Here is a 17,309-nt window from a genome sequence, read left to right on the forward strand (position 1 = left end):
GCAGGATGTCAGAGGACTAGGACACCAGCTTCCCATCATGGGTCTTGATCTTCACAAACACAGCCCTGGTGGTGCTGGTGCAGCTGAAGGAGGTGGAGCCCACGCCAGAGCCAAAGCGGGGGCTTGTGAGGCCTCCATAGGCTGAGTTCAGACCACCTGCATAACTGCTGGTGGTCTTCGTATAGATACTCATGTTCTGCATCCCAGACTCCAGCCAGCTCTCCTCGCCCTCCAGCAGCTTCCTGTAGGTGGCTATCTCGATGTCCAGAGCCAGCTTGACGTTCATCAGCTCCTGGTACTCAAGCAGCTGCCACGCCATGTCCTGCTTGGCCCGCTGCAGGGAGACCTCCAGCTCGGACAGTTTGGCATTGGCATCCTTAAAGGCCAGCTCCCCACGCTGCTCGGCATCTGCAATGCGGGCCTCCAGGGAAGCCCTGTGGCCTTTGAGGCCCTCAGTCTCAGCCTGGAGTCAGCTGATGTTCCGGTTCATCTCGGAAATCTCAGTCTCTGTACACCACAGGTCATCCTTGTGCTTCCCAGCCAGCGTCTGCAGCTCCTCATACTTGATCTGGTACATGCTCTCAGCTTGGCCTGGCTGCAGTTGGCGATCTCCTCGTATGGCGCCTTGACCTCAGAAATGATGCTGTTCATGCCCAAGGAGAGACTGTTGTCCATGGACAGCACCACAGATGTGTCCGAGATCTGGGACTGCAGCTCCCAGATCTCCTCTTCATATAGCTGCTTGAGGAAATTGATCTCATCAGGCAGCCCTTCCAGGCGAGACTCCAGCTCTACCTTGTTCATGTAACCTTCATCCACATCCTTTTGATGAGGACAATTTCATTCTCCACCTCTGCACGCTTATGGTTCTCATCCTCATACTTGTTCTTGAAGTCCTCCACCAGCCCCTGCATGTTGCCAAGCTCCGCCTCCAGCTTCAGCTTCTCCCGGCCCAGAGTCTTCAGCTGCCGCCTAAGGTTGTTGATGTAGCTCTCGAACATGTTGTCCATGTTGCTCTGAGCTGTCTTCTGCTGCTGCAGGAGGCTCCACTTAGTCTCCAGCATCTTGTTCAGCTACTCCAGGAACCATACCTTGTCTATGAAGGAGGCAAACTTGTTGTTGAGGGTCTTGATCTGCTGCTTCTCCTGGGTATGCACAGCCTGGATGTTGGGGTCCATCTCCAGGTTAAGAGGGCTCAGCAGGCGCCGGCTGACCGTGATGGCGGTGATGCCTCCCATGCCACTGGCCCCACCATAGCCTCCACCCAGGCCACCCCGGAAGCTGCTGCTGCCCACTTGGGAGAAGCTCAAGGAGCTTATGTGGTCACCGGGCCCACTCATGTAGGAGTGGCTGCTGGAGGCCCGGGGCCCAGAGGTGGACACCTTGTAGGACTTCTGGGTCACCCTGACAGACATGGTGGAGGCAGAAGTGGGGGCAGGAAGGTCGAACCAGATGGAGATCCCAGAAGGAGCGGAGAAGCTGCTTCTTGGTCTTGTCAGTTAACTTTACCACATATCATCTCATGACCGGAGGAATTTACAAGAGGGTATATCCACGTTTCTTGTGATTTATCCACGTTTCTCGTGACCTTCCCTGTGCCGCCTGCAGGGTTATAAGTAGGGTTTGCTTAGTGTAGCAAGTCTGGTGACCTTGCTGTGGCACTTAGATAAGGGTTCAGGAATGCAGTTGCAGAGTATTCAGGGTAAGGGTCAGCTGCACTATGGCAGGGAGGCGGTTCCTGGGGCAGCTGTTCCTGGGTCCCTAACAGTAACAACATTGAGTCTACATCTTACAGATTTTTCTATAAGAAATAAGGCAAGACGTAATTTAGTGCGTCATTGATGTCCAGCTGCTCACTCCCAAAGCCTGACAAGTTGATGCCATTGCTGTCTGAGGCCATCTCCGGCTCAATAGTCAGCTCAGTGCTCATGTGCTTTTTCCGGGCTTGTAATACCTTCATGAATGCTCCTTCTGGATTCCCTACAGATGCTTCTTCAACTATCATGTAAGATACAATAAGTCTTCTGAGTTTCTCTTATAGAGTTTAGCTTGTTAATTTCCTTATCCTTTGTTCTCAAACTCAACTTTCTTGTTCTTCCTTGCCCCTAGTTACCGTAAACAGCCTACCCTCTTCCCATCAGCTCTAGTCAATAACTCACATCTGTTCCCTTGGTTACCTGTACCCCATGTTCCCCTGAAACTGCACGTCTCACACGCTCCACCTCTGTCCTCCTCCCCTTCTGTATTCAAAACAATATGTACAAATAGCCAATCGGGTCAGCTCAAATTGTGCGATCCAACCCCAGTCCATGGGGGAGTGGCACAGAGATAGGAACTGCATTAAGGATAAAAACCCCTGGTCTCCTTTGTTCTCTGTGCTCTTGCGATCTTGAGTGACGCAAGTGGCACCCTTCTGCAGAAGAAAATTGCTTTGCTGAAATAATTTAAAAAAAAAAAAAAAAAAGATTGGCTTCCCCTTTTAAAACCAAACACAAAACCACCAAGGTATCGGCAGAGAATGAATGACAGACTGAATCTATGGTGTGTAGCCAGCAGTCTCTCATTGCCCTGTGGTTCTCACTCTGCTTTTTGCTGCCACTATCCCAGCCGGCCTCCAGGGGGAATACTTCTCCACTGCCCAAAAGTCAGCACAACTCCCTTCCACTCACTGGATTCATTTAGCATTTCCAGTTATTTTCACTTCGCTAAGTGAGCACGAAAAGGATCTCTACAGAGAATACACAGGCAGCACAGATACTACAAAACTTATTAACATCAGGTTTCTTATATTATCCTACCTCACAGCAAACTGCCACCCACAGGCCACATGCAGCTCACTACATGTTTCTGTGTGGCTAGCAAGCTAAGTAATAATGGACATGTGCCCATAAATAAAGTTTTACTAGAGCACAGCCATGCCTTTTCCTTTACATTTTACATATGGCTGCTTTCATGCTATAGTGGCAGAGTTGAGTAGACATGATGGAGACCATCTGGCCCTGGAAGTCTAAAATATTTAGTATTTAGCTCTTTACTGAACACATTTGTTAACCCCTGCCCAAGATGACTGGCCTCCTAGATGTTCATAGATGTTGCTCCATCTCAGTGTCTAGACCCAAGTCTGCCTCTTCATAAATCCTTAAGTCTTTCTTCTCCTATCCCTTTCCACTTTTTTTTTTTCCTGAGATGGAGTTTTGCTCTTGTTGCCCAGGCTGGAGTGTAATGGCGCAATCCCAGCTCACTGCAACTTCCACCTCCCAGGTTCAAGCGATTCTCCTGCCTCAGCCTCCCTAGTAGCTTGGATTACAGGCATGCATCACTACACCTGGCTAATTTTTTTTGTGTTTTTAGTAGACATGGGTTTTCATCATGTTGGTCAGGCTGGTCTCGAACTCCTGACCTCAGGTGATCTGCCCACCTCAGCCTCCCTAAGTGCTGGGATTACAGACGTGAGCCACCATATCTGGACTCTTTCCACTCTTTATCTCCCAGAGGAAGACTCAAGACAGGAGGCAGAACAGAAAGTGGCAAACAAATCTTTTCAGTTCATCTATCCATGAACAATATATAGAAGGAAATCGTGCAGGCATGGAGGGGCTTCCCCTCCTTTGTCAGGGACAGATTCAAGTATTTCCTTAAGTACCATAACTCTAAGTCGAGAAGGAAAAGCCAACACTAAGTTCCACACAGGTAAGAGCCGGATGACCACGTTAGGCTGGCAATGGGCCAGTTACGCAGTTGCCCAGGGCAAAACTGTAAGAGGCACTACAACACTGGGTGTGTATCAAGATCAAGATAGGTATCTGCCAGAAATTGATCCTAACCGAAAGAAATATTTTGATAAGCTACTAGGGGAGAGAGTGACTGACTGATGAGATTTAAAATAACAGGTAATCACCAAACTGGCTTTTAAGGTCTGGTTAATGGTAAGGTTTTGTTCTGTTAAATGCCATGTGCCAAGCCCAGCCAACTTGCTTTCTTTTCTGCTCTTCTCCCACACAGGACTCGGCCTCTCCAATGAACAAACATGGAACACATATTTACAGATGCAGGTCTGAAGAGGCACCTAATTATTAGCATGACCATGTCACTCCCCCAAGCCCTATTTATAACTCTACACTGTGGACTTAGTCCAATACAGTTAAAAATATCATGAGAAGGAAGGTGTGAGAGCAATTCAGCCACAACACATCAACACACTAAGCCCAGGCTCTGGCTGATGATCTGGTTGGCAGGGCATAAGTCCCCTTCCCGTCTCCCAGCTCCCTGAAGGAATTTGCAAGTTGGTTCAAGAGGGCAATCTTCCCAGATATATTTTTTCAACACAAACATAATTTATAGGTTAAAATTTTATCTTACTTTAAAGAGACCTATCTGAAAAAGCTACAAAATGTATGATTTCAACTATATGACATTCTGAATGTTAAATAAAAATTATAAGAGGCTGTTGTTGACTGAGCTCCTGTACTAGGCCTCAGCAGAGCAGATCAAACCAAAATAGTCACTCATGCTAAGTACCACTTAATCAAAATGAAACTTTAACGAAGCAGGTAGATCCGCAAACAGACCAGTTTTTCCTGAAAACTTGAGATTCCAGTTCACCTGAGTAAGGAAGTTCTCTCTGCATTTTTTTGAAACAGGTTTTGCTCTGCTGTGTCACCCAGGTCAGAGTGCAGTGGCACAACCATGGTTCACTACAGAGTCAACCTCCTGGGCTCAAGCAATCCTCCCAGCTCAGCCTCCTGAGAAGCTGGGGCTACAGGTGTATGCCACCATGCCCAGCTAATTTTTTATTTTTATTTTTTTGTAGAGATGGGGATCTTACTATGTTGCCAAGGCTGGTCTCAAAATCCTTAGCTCTAGCAATCCTCCTACCTTGGCCTCCCAAAATGCTGAGATTACAGACGTAAGTCACCACACTGGCCAGTTCTCTCTGCTTTTACCCTTTCTAGAAAAGTAACCTGAAGTAATCTCATGTTAATCAATCAGTTTTTTTCCTACTGTTCTGTTTATTTGTTCCTTACAAACCCACTATACTTCCATGAAAGTGCTCATTGTATTTTGTAGAATGGATGCTTTCCTGATTCATGAATGACAAATAAAAAACAATTTTATCTTCAACTACATTTGTTGTAATTTTGTCTTTTGACATGGAAAAGAAAAAACTATGGAGACAGTGAAAGGATCAGTGGTTACCATGGGTTAAGTAGAGGAAGGCATGAATAAACAGAGCACAGAGAATGTTTATGGCAGTGAAGTTATTCTTTACAATATTGCAATGGTGAATACAAGTCATTTGTATTACATTTGTCCAAACCCACATGTACAACCAAGAATGAACCCTGATGTAAAGTGTGGACTTGGAGTGATAAAGACGTATCAAGTCTCTTCATTGATTCTAACAAGTGTACCACTCTGGTGGGGAATGTTGAAGAATGGGATGCTATGCATGCAAGGAGGCAGGAGGTATGTGAGAACCCTCTGTACTTTCTGTTCAATTTTGCCATGAACCTACAAAGTCTGCTCTTCCGGGGGAGTGGGGCAGCAGTGCGAGAGTTGGCTCTGAAGAGTGGTGAGTCAGAAGAGACGTCAGGCAGCAAGCAACTTGGGCCATGGCCTCTGACCTAGACTTCTCACCTCCAGAGGTGCCCGAGCCCACTTTCCTGGAGAACCCGCTATGGTATGGACTCTTCCTGGGAGCCATCTTCCAACTCATCTGTGTGCTGGCCCTCATCATACCCATTCTCAAGTCCCATGAGGCAGATGCTGAACCATCAGAGCTCAGAAGTGCTGAGGTGACAAGGAAGCCCAAGGCTACTGTTCCTTCTGTGAACAACAGGCCCAAGAAAGAGACCAAGAAGAAGCAGTAAAAGAGGAGGCCCAAGGAGCCAGACGGGCAGGGAGAGGGACATGGGGACAGCCCTCCTGGGAATCTATGTCCTGTTCTCCCCCTCCGTCCCAGGCTTAGCATCTGAGGAAGCTGTGACGCCCTCTGACCTCAGAGATCTAGACAGTCATGACAGTTCCCAGGCTCCAGCTGGGCAGTCCACCACTTCCTCCTCCTTCTGCTTCTGTGATGGTTTAGAGTCAAGGGGACTGAAACACACTGTGACTGTATTAGGAGGTTTGTTCAGAAGTTGGGTCAGCTTACAGAGTCACATTTTCTTACTTAGTCATGTGTCCAGCCTTGAGTCACCCCCTCCTTGTGAGTTTACACTACATTTTGGAGTTATTGTCTAATGCTGAAAAGCACACCCTCTCCCATTATTTGTGCACTACGGATCTCCTGCTAATCAGTCACCTTTTTTTGCTGCTGTGTAGACAGAGCCAGGCCTCACCTGTTTGTTTAGGCCAAGACGCCATGGCCATGCAATGTTAGTGATCCCACTAGCTGCAACAGTCAGGCCCAGAAAATGCCTGACATGAGAGCCAGCAGACGGCCCAGGCCAGGGTAGGCAATGCCTGCTTCTTCTCCATCAGGTGCAGGGGATTTGGCTGAAGGCATGCATAGTTCCTGGGCACAAACTTCCTGAGCTTCTGAAATCGGAGGCTCATCAATTTCAGACCAACCTCTTTTCAACCCTTCAACCCATCATAGCACACTCAAGGTGTGCCTTTTACTTCCACCTGTACATCCCCCATTCCTTCAATTCTTTCATTCCCTAACCAGTGAGAGTTCCTGGTGGAAGTGTGGTGAATAAACTGACATGCATGCTGAAAAAAAAAATAGTCTATTAAAAATTTTTCTCTTACTAAGAGAAAATACCAAAAAAAAAAAAAAAGTTACAGAGGTTTAAATTACATTTAAAATTACTATTCCAAATGCTAATCAACCAACTTAATTTGGTTCCAGATTGGTCTGACCCTATTTGATCATACTGAAATTCTGAGCCTTATTTAGAGCAAATAGCAGCTCAGGGTTACCTCTCATGACTAAGGACCCATATCAGTCTGAGTTGTTAAGCAAACCCATGAACCCTAAAACAAATAAGAGTATCATTTGTCAACCATTTACTACACATCAGCCTCTAAAGTAGGCACTCATACACTCTTATCTTCATAATAAACATGTACAGTAAATACCATTTAATAGAGGAAGAAACTAACGCTCCAAAAAGTGAAGTAGCTTTCTTGAGGTCCCACAACTAAGCAGAAGTATATACACTGAGGAAAGAAGCCAACCTAGTCTAACACCAAGGTCTGAATTCTTTGAACTATACTAAAACATCTCATGCTGCATATACTTACACGTTTATACCAGCTGGTAACTGCAACAACAACAATAATAGTTAAAAGTTACTGCCTGTGACCCTACTGGAGTAGGTACTATTATCATCCCCATTTATCAACAAAGACTACGAGGCCCATACTCAAATGGCTATTAAGTGGTAGAGGACTGACTCAGAACCAGGAAAGATGGCTCCAGGGTCCATATACTTAGTCATTACCTAGTACTACCGTTAACGTCACAACACCATCAACATTTACAACGTCAGTGCTACTTATAAAGCAGCAACCATGAAACAAACATGCCATGTGTGCGCCTCGGCTAGTTATTTATAATTGACACCGTATTTACTCTGTTTACTGTACATCAACAAACCATGTGTCATCAGAGCATGCAAATGACAATATCATCAGTCTCATTTTCTCAGTAAGCTTCTGGACTCCATCATTATGCCTGATTATAGATATAGAGACTACTTAACCAGGTATAGCTTTTCTGCTCCCCAATTCTGCTTCAGACCAATGTCAGACTTGGGATTTCAGGAGCCAAGCAAAATATAACAGTACTGAGAAAAGAAGCACCGGAAAGAGCGAGTCCCCAGCTCGAGCTCAGGGAAGCCACTCCTGGCCTATCTCACAGAGGTCTTTGGGGAAGGGAAGGCACCCAGGAGAACTGGAGGGGAGTCACAGGGTGAAGGAAGCTCCCGGATGAACTTTGCAATATTTTCGACAAGCACAAATCTTCCTGAGCAGAATCCAGGAGCTTGGGGGTGGTGAACAGGAAGTACAGATATGGGTACGGCCAAAGGTGTGAGCAGGTGGGGAGGGGTGAGGCCTGAGAACCATGCTTGCTTTCTCAGCAGGGAGGCTTATAGCCTGGGGCAAGATCTCAGCCCTGCTCACCAGATGCCTGGATATAAACTGATATAAACTCAATGCTGTTGGGGGGGCACACTAGGAGTGAGACTGGTCTTGCTGGCTTCATGGAAGCTGGGTCAGGCCTGTCTTTTTGTTTTGCTTTGTTTTGTTTTTTGAGACACAGTCTCGCTCTGTCGCCCAGACTGGAGTGCAGTGGCACGATCTCTGCTCACTGCAAGCTCTGCCTCCCGGGTTCACGCCATTCTCCTGCCTCAGACTCCCAAGTAGCTGGGACTACAGGCGCCCGCCACCACGCCCAGCTAACTTTTTTGTATTTTTAGTAGAGATGGGGTTTCACTGTGTTAGCCAGGATGGTCTCGATCTCCTGACTCGTGATTCACTCGCCTCAGCCTCCCAAAGTGCTGGGATTACAGGCGTGAGCCACCGCACCCAGCCGGGTAAGGCCTGTCAGTGCTGGCTTTTCCCCACTTCCCTAGTGACCTGTGTGATGCAGCAGAGGCAATCATAATCCCCCTGGCAACATAATTCCATTAGCCTGAGAACCCCATAGTGGCCATGGCAGGCCCCACTCAAAAAGAGTCTGAGCTCAGACCCGCCTAACCCTGTCCTCACCTGATGGATTTTCTCTACCAGACCTGGTAGCCAAAGACAAATGACATAAACCCTTGGGACCTCTATGGCCCTGCCCATCACCTGAGAAACCCAAGTACTCATCCTGGCCAATGTAGGGCAAGATTATATCCCCCTTCTACTACTGCAGCTAGTGCTTTCTTGAAAGGGCCACCTCCTGGCCAGAGACCAATCAACTCAAACTGATAAAAGAACAACCCTGCTCTAAAGAAGAAAACAAGTAATTCCACTGCCTGCAATATCCTGGTTAACCAGAAGTACTGAGTCTGTTCACACAACAACTTCACTGCTAGCATAACCAGCATTTGAGAAAGCCAGTGCACTAAACGAAGCTACAACCAAGGACTTCCACAGATGTCGCTTCATTCCCCTGCCACCTCCACTGGAGCAGGTGCTGGTCTCCATGGCTAGGAGACCTGAACATGGATCACATCACAGGACTCTTTGCAGACAATCCCCAGCATCAGCCTGCAGGCCAGTAGCCCTGCTGGGTGGCTAGACTCGCAGAGCAATAACAATCACTGCAGTCTGGCTCTCAGAAATCCCCGTCCCTAGGGGAAGGGGGAGAGCACCACATCAAGGGATTACCCCATGGGACAAAACAATCTAAACAGCAACTCTTGAGTTCCAAATCTTTCCACTGAAACAGTCTACCCAAATGAGAAGGAACCAGTTAGAGTGACTCTGGTAATATGACAAAACAAGGTTCTATAACACCCCCAAAAGATCACACTAGCTCTCCAGCAATGGATCGAACAAAGAAGAAATCTCTGAACTGCCAAATAAACAATTCAGAAGGTTGATTATCGGGCTACTCAAGCAGGCACCAGAGGAAGGTGAAAACCAACTTAAAGAAATTTAAAAAACAATGCAGGATATTAATGAAAAGGTCTCCAGAGAAACAGATATAATAAAGAAAAAACAATCACAACTTCTGAAAATGAAAGACATACTTAGAGAAATGCAAAATACACTGGAGAGTTTCAACAACAGAACTGAACAAGGGAAGGAAAAAAGATAAATGAAACAAAAAATGGTTTTGTGAAAAGATAAATGAAATTGATAGACCACTAGTGAGATTAATCAAGAAGAGAGAAGATCCAAATAAGCTCAATTAGAAATGAAACGGGAGATATTACAATTGATACCACAGAAATACAAAAGATCATTCAAGGCTACTAAGAACATCTTTATGTGCACATACTAGAAAACCTAGAGGAAATGGATAAACACCTGGAAATAAACAATCTTTCCAGATTGAAACAGGAAGAAATAGAAACTCTGAGCAGACCAATAACAAGTAGTGAGGTTGAAACAGTAATTTAAAAACTGCTGACCAAAAAAAAGTCCAGGACCAAATGGATTCACAGTTGAATTCGATCAGATGTTCAAAGAAAGATTGGTACCAATCCTACTGAAAATACTCCAAAAAATAGAGAAAGAGGGAATTCTCCCTAAATAATCATATGAAGCCAGTATTAGCATATACCAAAATGAGAAAAGGATATAACAAACAAAAACTACAGACCAATATCCCTGATAAGCATAGCTGCAAAGAGCTCAACAAAACACTAGCTAACCAAATCCAACAGGATACCAAAAAGATAGTACACCATGATCAAATGGGTTTCATACCAGGGAGGCAGGTACATATGCAAGTCAATAAATGTGATACATCCACATAAAAAAAGAATTAAAAACAAAAATCATATGATCAACTCAACAAATGCAGAAAAAGCATTTGAGAAAGTCCAGCATCCTTTATGATTAACATCCTCAGCAAAATTGGCATAGAAGGGACATACCTTAAGGAAATAAAAGTCATCTGCAACAAACCGACAGCCAACATTGTACTGACCAGGGAAAAGTTGAAAGTATTCCCCCTGAGAACTGGAACAAGACAAGGATGCCCACTTTCACCACTTCTCTTTGACATAGTACTGGAAGACCTGGCCAGAGCAATCAGACAACAGACAGAAATAAAGGGCATCCAAATCAGTAAAGAGGAAGTAAAATTGTTGCTGTTCACTGATGATATGATCATATACACAGAAAACCCTAAAGACTCATCCAAAGAGTTCCTTACCTGAAAAATAAATTCAGGAAAGTTTTGGAATACCAAATCAATGTACACAAATCAGTAGCACTCCTACACACCAACAGCGACCAAGCTGAGAATCAAATCAAGAACTCAACCCGTTTTACAATAGCTGCAAAAAAATAAAATAAAATAAAATACTTAGGAATATACCTAACCAAGGACATGAAAGACCTCTACAAGGAAAACTACAAAACACTGCTGAAAGAAGTCATAGATAACACTAACAAATGGAAACACATCCCATGCTCATGAATGAATAAAATCAATATTGTGAAAATGACCATACTGTCATAAGCAATCTATAAATTCAGTACAAGTCCCATCAAAATACCATCATCATTCTTCACAGAACTCACAAAAGCAAACCTAAAATTCATATAAAACTCAAAAAGAGCCCACATAGCCAAAGAAAGACTACACAAAAAGAATAAATCCTGAGGCATCACATTACCTGACTTCAAACTCTACTGTAAGGATATAGTCACAAAAACAGCATGCTACAAGTATAAAACCAGGCACATAGACCAGTGGAACAGAATAGAGAACCCAGAAATAAAGCCAAATACTTACAGCTTTGACAAAAGAAACAAAAAGATAAAGTAAGGAAAGGACACCCTATTCAACAAATGATGCTGGGACAATTGGCAAGACACATGCAGAAGAATGAAACTGGATCCTCATCTCTCACCTTATATAAATATCAACTCGATAGATCAAAGTCTTAAATCTAAGACCTGAAACCATTTAAAAAAACCTAGAAGATAACATCAGAAAAACTCTTCTAGACACTGGTTTAGGAAAAGACTTCATGACTAAGAACCCAAAAGCAAATGAAACAAAAACAAAGATAAATAGATGGAACCTAACTAACCTAAAAAGCTTCTGCGCAGCAAAAGAAATAATCAGCAGAGTAAACAGACAACACACTGAGTGGGAGAAAATCTTCACAAACTATGCATCCAACAAAGGACTAATATCCAGAATCTACAAGGAACTCCAATAAATTAGCAAGAAAAATCAAATAATCCCATCAAAAAGTGGGCTAAGGACATGAATAGACAATTCTCAAAAGAAGATAGATACATAAGTAGCAGAAAAATAAAAAAATGTTTAACATCACTAACTATCAGGGAAATGGAAATCAAAACTACAATGAGATACCCCTTTATCCTGCAAGAATGGCCATAATTAAAAAATCAAAAAAAAAAAAAAACAGATGTTGGCACAGATGTGGTTAAAAAAAGTAACACTTTTACACTGCTGGATGGAATGTAAACTAGTACAACTAAGGAAAACAGTTAAGGAGATTCCTTAAAGAACTAAATGTAGAACTACCATTGATCCAGCAATCCCACTATTGGGTACCTACTCAGAGGAAAAGAAGTGATAATATAAAAAAGACACTTGGATACACATGTTTATAGCAGCACAACTTGCAATTGCAAAAATTGTGTTATATGTGGTATATGTTATACATAATACGGAATACTACTCAGCCATAAAAAGGAACAAAATAAAGTGGAGTTGGAGACCACTATTCTAAGTGAAGTAACTCAGGAATGGAAAGCCAAGTATTGTATGTTCTCACTTACAAGTAGGAGCTAAGCTATCAGGATGCAAAAGGCTTAAGAATGATATAGTGGACTCTGGACACTGGCAGGTAAGGATGGGAAGAGGGTGAGGGATAAAAGACTACACACTGGGTGCACTGTATACTGCTTGGGTGATGGGTGCAACAAAATCTCAGAAATAACCACTGAAGAACTTCATGTTACCAAACAGCACCTCAGCAGGTCACAGTTTTTTTCCTGGTAAAGTGACCCAAACCTTCATTCCTGAAGGGTCTGGGCCATTTGTAGTCCTGCCCAGATTGGGCTGTTGTAGTTTCTCATTGACCTTAATCTCAGGGCATGGTAATACAATGAGACACCCCAAGGGATCTCCCGTATTCCATGCATACTCTTCCTTATCTCCACTGTGGAGTAGTAGACTGATTTTGTCTTGATAGTCTGGGTCAATCACCCTAGCCAACACTGTAACTCCCTTCTTATCCTGTTGACTTAAACGTAGGAGGAGCCCGAAGTGTTCAGGTGGTAATCTTAACTTCTAGTTTAATGGAATCATTGTGCCTCCTGGTGGCAGCATTTCTCCCTCTGGAACTGAGACTTCTAGACCAGCAGAATGTAATGTTGCGGGAACAGAAAGAAAATTTTGCTAGTGGATCACTAGGGGTGATGGTGAGTGGTTCCACTTCCACTTCCACCCCTTGATTCCTGGACCTATGAATCTTGCCTATGGGAGAAACAGTACCATGTATCGAATTCTGATTCAGAGCATACACGGTCTTCTGGAGAACTTTGCCGCAGCCCTGAAAAGTATCGTCACCTAGTTGGCATTGTAATTGTGACGACAGAAGGCCATTCCACCATTCTATCAATCCAGCTGCTTCAGGATGATAGGAAACATGGTAAGACCAGTGAATTCCATGAGCACAAGCCCACTGCCACACTTCTTTCATTGTAAAGTGAGGGCCTTGGTCAGAGGCAATGCTGTGTGGATTACCGCGATGGTGGATAAGGTATTCTGTGAGTCCATGAATGGTAGTCTTGGCAGAAGCATTGCGTGCAGGATACGCAAACCCATATCCAGAGTAAGAGTTCATTCCAGTGAGAACAAACCTCTGCCCTTTCCATGATGGAAGCGGTTCAATATAATCAACCTGCCACCAGGTAGCTGGCTGATCACCCCCAGGAATGGTGCCATATCACGGGCTCAGTGTCGGTCTCTGCAGCTGGCAAATTGGACACTCAGCAGTGGCCATAGCCAGGTCAGCCTTGCTGAGTGGAAATCCACATTGCTGAGCCCAAGCATAACCTCCATCCCTGCCACCATGGCCACTTTGTTCATGGGCCCATTGGGTGATGACAGGGATGGCTGGGGAAAGAGGTTGAGTGGTATCCACAGAATGAGTCATCCTAATCAGTTGAGTATTAAAATCCTCCTCTGCCAAGGTCACCCGTTGGTGAGCACTTACATGGGATACAAATATCTTCATAGTTCTTGACCATTCAGAGAGGTCCATCCACATACCTCTTCCCCAAATTTTGTCACAATTTTCCAATCATGCTTCTTCCAAGTCACTGATCACCCAGCCAAACCATTGGCTATAGCCCATGAATCAACATATAGCTGCACATCTGGCCATTTTTCCTTCCATGTAAAGTGCACAACCAGGTGCACTGCTCGAAGTCCCGCCCACTGGGAAGACTTCCCTTCACCGCTGTCCTTCAGCGATGTCCTAGAAAGGGGCTGTAGTGTTGCAGCTGTCCACTTTCAGGTGGTGCCTCCATATCATGCAGAACCATCTATGAACCAGGCCCTAGTCTTCTCTTCCTCTGTCAACTGATCATAGGGAACTCCCCATGAGGCCACTGGTGCAGGCTGGGGGAGAAAAGACAGGGTGGCAGGAGTGAGCCACTTCTGCCTTCGAGCCACTTTCTCATGTAACTTAATTGTGCCTTCAGGACCTGCTTGAGCCCAATCACGTATATACCACTTCCATTTGATGAGGGAATGCTGCTGTGTACAACCCACTCTATGGCTAGATGGGTCAGAAAGCACCCACTTCATGATAGGCAGTTCAGGTCGCATAGTGACTTGATGACCCATAGTCAAAGGTTCGGTTTCCACCAAAGCCCAGTAACAAGGCTAAGAGCTCTCTCTCAAAAGGAGAGTAGTTATCTGCAGAAGATGGCAGAGCCTTGATCCAAAATCCTAGCAGCCTCTGCTATGATTCAACTATGAGGGCCTCCCAGAGGCTCCAAACATCATCTCTATCTGCCACTGAACCTCAAGCACCATTGGATCTGCTAGGTCATATAGCCCAAGTGGCAGAGCAGCTTACACAGCAGCCTGGACCTGTTGCAGAACCTTCTTCTGTTCTGGACCCCTCTCAAAACTGGCAGCCTTTTGAGTCATCTGATAAATGGGTCAGAATAACACAACCACATGCAGAATGTGTTGCCTCCAAAATCCAAATAGGCCTACAGGGCATTGTGCCTCTTTCTTAGTCGTAGAAGCGGACAAATGCAGCAACTTATCCTTCACCTTAGAAGCAATATCTCAATAGGCCCCACACCACTGGACCCCTAAAAATTTTACTGAGGTAGAAGTTCCCTGAATTTTACTTGGATTTATTTCCCATCCTCTGGCACACAAATGTCCCACCAAGTCCAGTACGTTTGCTACTTCTTGCTCACTGGATCCAATCAGCACACTGGTCCAGCATAATGGACCAGTGTGATACCTTGTGGAAGTGAAAGTGATCAAAGTCTCTTCAAACAAGATTATGACATAAAGCCAGAGAGTTGATATATCCCTGAGGTAGGACAGCAAAGATATATTGCTGGCCTTGCTAGCTAGCTGAAGGCAAATTGCTTCTGGTGGGCCTTATGGACAGGAATGGAGAAAAAGCCATTTGCCAAATCAATGACTGTATACCAGGTGCCAGGAGATGTGTTAATTTGCTCAAGCAATGAAACCACTTATAGTACAGCAACTGCAATTGGAGTCCCCACTTGGTTAAGTTTATAACAATCCACTGTCATTCTCCAAGATCCTTCTGTCCTCTGCACAGGCCAAATAGGAGAGTTAAACATGGATGTGATGGGAATCACCACCCTTGAGACTTTCAAGTCCTTGATGGTGGCACTAATCTTTGCAATCCCTCCAGGGATGCGATATTGTTTTTGATTTACTATTTTTCTAGGTGGGGCAGCTCTAAGGGCTTCCATCTGGCCTTTCCCATCATAATAACCCTCACCCTATAAGTCAGGGAGCCAATGTGGAGGTTCTGCTAGCTGCTAAGTATGTCTATGCCAATTATGCATTCTGGCACTGGGAAATGACCACACGATGAATCCAGGGACCCACTGGACCCACTATAAGTCAGACCTGAGCTAAAACTCCATTAATTACCTGATCTCCATAAGCCTCTACTTCAACTGGAGGACCACAATGACATTTTGGGTCCCTTAGTATCAATGTCAGCTCAGAGCCAGTGTCCAGTAGTCCCTAAAATGTCTGATCATTTCCCTTTCTTCAATGCAGTTACCCTGGTAATAGGCTGGGGGTCTCCTTGGGGAAGGATGGAAGAAATATTAACAGTATAAACAGTCACTAGCATAGTGGGGTCCTTTTCAAGGAGACCCAGCCTCCCCTTCATTCAAGGGGTTCTGGGCCTATAAATTTTGTAGTTGAGTGACTGCGGTTCCCACTGTTAGATCTAACATACACAGAGGAGCAATTACAGGACTCTTCAGAGATGCAGTTGCTGCCGTCAAAAATCTATTTCGCAAAGCATTTGTCAAGGGTATATCTTCTGAACCCTCCCAGCTCGGATGGGTAGGTCTAAAGTGACCAATCCACTCCAGCATTCAATCTCCCTAAACCTTTGGATCCCTTCCTCTGCATCAAACTGAGAGAGATCAGGCATTTCTAGCTTGCTCACAGTGGGCCATTTTTAATCCATATTTCAGCTAACCAAGCAAATAAACTATTAGAACCATTAAAACTTTTTTAACTCCCAGAGCTGCAACATTAAAAGCAGAATCTCTATTTAGTGGGTTCAAATCAATAAATCCAGCCTAATCCAACTCCGTGTTCCTTCCACCATTATCTCACACCCTTAATATCCATTCCTGTGCCCGTTCTCCAGATTTCTGCTTATATAAATTAGAAAACTCAAGCAGTCCTTTTCTAGTGTAGCACACCTCCTCATGGGTCACTCTGAACCTCACCTCTAGGGGTCCACTGCGACTTTAGTCTAGGTATAGGTCTAGACTAAACAGGGGTGTTGGGGGTGGCCCTTGAGGAGAATCAACATTATTTTGCCTGGCAACTGCCTCAGAGGAGGCCATCACTGTTGCCTCAGGCAGTGCAGGGTTTATCTCCTCAGACAAAGGTGGAAAGGTTGATGGCAGCATGGGTTAGGGAGAGGATGTTGCCACTACTGGAGATGAAGAAGCTGTTTCTTCTGGCAAAAAAGGTTCATCAGAGTTTACAAGCTCAGCATCCCCAGCTTCATCAGGCCCCCTACACATCCCCAGTCCAAGTTGCAGGGTCCCATTCTTTTCCAATCAATGCCCTCACTTTAACAGTAGACACCTGGAAAGGCTGTGCATGCACCTTTCATGGCAGGTCAGCCACTCACATGATAAAAGCTTGTGTCTATTTTTCCACAGTTTCAGCTCTTTCTCTATAGGAGATAAGACTCTCACTCAGGGCAATCTAGCAGGGGTGAAGCTCAGTACTGCTTCTGAAGCTGGGAGTTATAATCCCTGAGCTCATCATTTTTCTTTCATCACTTTGTCCAGTGAACGTAGGAGCAAGCAACCAGTTTTATTATGTTCCTTGGCTCTCCACATATGGTCAAAGGTATTATGTTTAGAGTCACTAAACTCCTTGCCTCTCA

At 44.8% G+C, this 17,309-nt stretch overlaps 1 protein-coding gene and 1 pseudogene across 2 annotated transcripts in view; one reads left to right on the forward strand and one right to left on the reverse strand.

Moving 5' to 3' along the window:
- Positions 1-17,309, reverse strand: part of MANBA (mannosidase, beta A, lysosomal) — a 143,336-nt gene that overhangs the window by 111,332 nt on the left and 14,695 nt on the right. The gene's annotated exons all lie outside the window — the stretch shown is intronic.
- On the forward strand, positions 5,572-6,106 carry LOC105548316 (annotated as a pseudogene).

This window comes from Mandrillus leucophaeus, unplaced genomic scaffold (genome assembly GCF_000951045.1).
Source record: "Mandrillus leucophaeus isolate KB7577 unplaced genomic scaffold, Mleu.le_1.0 Scaffold409, whole genome shotgun sequence".
NCBI lineage: Eukaryota > Metazoa > Chordata > Mammalia > Primates > Cercopithecidae > Mandrillus > Mandrillus leucophaeus.